The sequence below is a fragment of the Meleagris gallopavo genome, chromosome 1, assembly GCF_000146605.3.
Source record: "Meleagris gallopavo isolate NT-WF06-2002-E0010 breed Aviagen turkey brand Nicholas breeding stock chromosome 1, Turkey_5.1, whole genome shotgun sequence".
Taxonomy (NCBI): Eukaryota; Metazoa; Chordata; class Aves; order Galliformes; family Phasianidae; genus Meleagris; species Meleagris gallopavo.
This window is the reverse complement of record NC_015011.2, coordinates 80,376,828-80,380,101: the sequence shown is the minus strand read 5'-3', so window position 1 is coordinate 80,380,101 and position 3,274 is coordinate 80,376,828. Positions and strand designations below refer to the sequence as shown.

The 3,274-nt window shown below is 40.8% G+C and overlaps 1 long non-coding RNA gene across 1 annotated transcript; it reads left to right on the top strand.

Moving 5' to 3' along the window:
• Positions 1-855: 855 nt before the first annotated feature.
• Positions 856-2,923, top strand: LOC109369341. The gene is made up of 3 exons (XR_004161619.1): positions 856-956; positions 1,783-1,834; positions 2,039-2,923. It is a non-coding gene; the product is annotated as an uncharacterized LOC109369341 (long non-coding RNA).
• The last annotated feature ends 351 nt before the right edge of the window (positions 2,924-3,274 follow it).

Genomic DNA, 3,274 nt, shown 5'->3' with positions numbered 1-3,274 from the left:
CCTATAGTCAGGCAGCTGAATGAAAGTGCTGGCTGTCATTTAAAAAGGATGCAAATCGGGTTGCAGAGAAAGCCTTTAAATGTAGTACTATAGTGTATTAAGAAAAAAAGGAAGGAGGGAAGGAAGGAAGGAAGGAAGGAAGGAAGGAAGGAAGGAAGGAGGGAAAGGAAGGAAATGAACACAAATTTTTCCATGTTTAATTGCTTGATTTCTCAGTCAACTTATTGATTTTTTGGAGGAGTACAAAACAGGTTCTGGACTGTTAAGTCTGGATTTAGACATATCTTTTCAGCTGCATACATAAAAATACAGATGCATTTGGGTGTAGAGACGCATGTGTACACCCTCACCTGCCAACTGCACGCATCCTCTTCTCACAGAAACCTTTGCTCCCACTGTGCCTTTCTTTCACATGTTTCCCTTCCTGCAGCTTCTGTCCACCACCCTTCCCGGAGTTCTGGAATCTCCACTGTTGCTTGTACTGAGTAACCTTCTCCCCCGCTCTCCCTCCCTCATCTCCTCCTTCACTCCAGGAAAGCTCTTTTTGATTCTCTTTTCACTGATGTCTGGCATTCGTACCTCTGTAGACAGAGAATGGCAGGAAGACAGTGACGTGCGCAGACAGAATAACCGGAGAATAAAGAGGAGTTGGTTGAGAATCTGTAATTAGAAGCCCAATTTCCATTTCCTTCTCAGGCACTTTAAAAATCCCTTTCAGGGTTTTCTTGACTGTCTCAAAATTGAATGTCATTGAGATTTTTTTCTTATTCTTTTTTTTTTCTTTTTGCATCCTCTTGTTTCCTTGGCAACAAGTTGGTGATGCAGGAGCTAGAAATGTGCTGTGTCTCCGTGGAGATGTTGGCGTGGGTGTGCCATGGTGACATCCACGATGGACGCACAGCTCTACCAATCCTACCCCACCCGTTACAATAAGCACAGTAGGCCCAACATCTGAGGTGATGCTTTTATTTTTAGCTTGATAGCTGTTAATCTGCTTTTTTTTCATTGCATATATGCCACGACAATGGGTTGTAAGATCCAGATACCTCATTAGTTACATCAGCAAAAATTGTCTGACTTGAGGGGCTTTTAGGTCTAAATCTTCAGGTTTTAATTCAGTAACTTTTAAACTTTTAGTATATTCCTGTCTTGAAGAGGCACTTGTTAAAATGACTTAAGTCTTTCCCCTTCTCTTTGAGAAAAAAGAGTTACGTATTCAAACGAATAGGATATGAATCAGAGTTCCTAAGTTTCATTGTATTCTAAACTGAGTAGTTTCTCTCTTTCTTACCTCAAGAGCTGATCATTTGGAATTTGAAGAAGCTGCTGGTTGCTCTTGAGCTGGAGCGTGGGAGATTACAAAGTACTTTACTTGTGTGCTCCCATAAGACATAACTTTCTCTTCCAAAGAGTCTGTTGCTCAGATTACTCAGCCTTTGTTTGGATCTGCCCAACAGCAGGCAGATAGCCTATAGAAGTGTTCATAAAACAATAGTAAACTGTAAACATATATAGATTAATCCTCTCCAAACACTTTGGTACGAGGCTCTCTCTCCCTGTTGTCCTATGCACTCAGTATCTTTACAGTATTTGTTTTCATTGTGCCTACAGCCTGTTCAGCTGTTGCTCTGTATTCTGCATTCATCAATTTTCTGGCTACAAGCCAAGACCCAAACACTCCTTTAGGTCTTGATACACACAGTAGCAGAATAAGGGCTTGCAACAGTCTCATCAGATATCCAAAGGTTCTACTGCTATTTTTCTTTTTTGTTTGTTTCCTAGGAGGCTTTATGACATCACACAAAAACTCTGATGTCAACAAGGAACCCTCCGGGTAGGTTTTTGAGAAGTTGCTAAGGATCTTCTTACTGCCAAATGACTGTAACTTCATCCCAATGGGATTTGCAATAGAGCTCATCCATGCAGCAATAAAGCCAAGTATCAAATTCTTCTTGCCAGAAAGACCAATTAAAGGATTAAATGTGAAAAGCTGAAACCTACAACATCCATGGTGACAGGGTTTTCTTTTCTTTTTTAGACTGTAATCATCTTTGTAGCATTATTGTTCTGGGATCAGCACCTTTGGGGATACATTAGTACGGCGATTGACGGAAAGAAGCTGAAGAGGGAAACCAAAGTGAACCCAGCCAAGGCAAGATAAGCTTCTCTCTCAGCCATGCTGGCAGATTTCTTTTGCCTTCTTTCCTACACTCCTTCAGCAATTCAAGCACAGACTGAGATTATTCTGCTCCAAAATCGCAAGGTGCTTGTTTAAAAGGTGTTTTATTACATGAAGCAAGAGGAAACATGAGGAACAATCAGACACCAGAGGCATGTTAAGATGTGTCACTTACACATTATGATAATGAGAAGGAGTAAATCCAGGTTCTGTTTTAGGGACGTTCTGTTCCAAAGCAAGAACATAAATCTGAATCAAATGCCTTGCTTATTGAATTTGAATTCAAAGTTTATTCCTGACTGCCACTGAAATCCAGGTCCAATTTTTCTTTTTATTTGGACTTGTATTAAAACATGAAAAAACTGACACATCTACCTAGCTTCTGCAATTTGTTCAGCGTTGTACCTGGTGTTGTCTAAAGGATGTCTCCTGCTGCAAGGAACAGAACTAGGAGCCTATAGGCATGATAAGATGCAGAACACCATTCAAAACCTTTGGTTGGGAAAAAGGCTGTATGTTCACTGGAAGTAGAAGTAACACAGCAGTACTCTAGCTTAAAAATAGTATGTGAAGAACTAACTGGTATCAACAGTAAAGACAGGAGAACAGTAAAGATAGGAGCAGCTAGGGAACTTGCTTTAGTGGGGGAGTTGGACTCGATTTCTTGAGGTCCCTTTCAACCCATGCAATTCTGTGATTCTGTGACACGTTAGAGGGAATGTACCTAAAATCACGTGTCTAAACTAAACAGAGAGGAAGATGTGGGGTGAGGTGGAACTGTGGAAACCTACCAGGAATACTGCATTGCAAGGAGGATCTTGCTGACTGAAGTTCCTCTCCGTTTTGGACAGTCAGATCAGCTTTCCTCATAGACAAGAGCAATAGTTTTCTCCATGATATTCAAAAAGTGAGTACAACATAAATAAAGTTCAGATTCTTCTAGCTCCTTTTGCTGACTGCTTTTTGCATTTGTTAGCACCCTTTCGTGGAGTATGCTGTACACACAGAATACACAAGAGTTCTCACCCTATCTTTTGCCCCCAGGAGAGTAGATTGGCACACACCAAGTATATGATTGATTTTGACTTCTCTTCC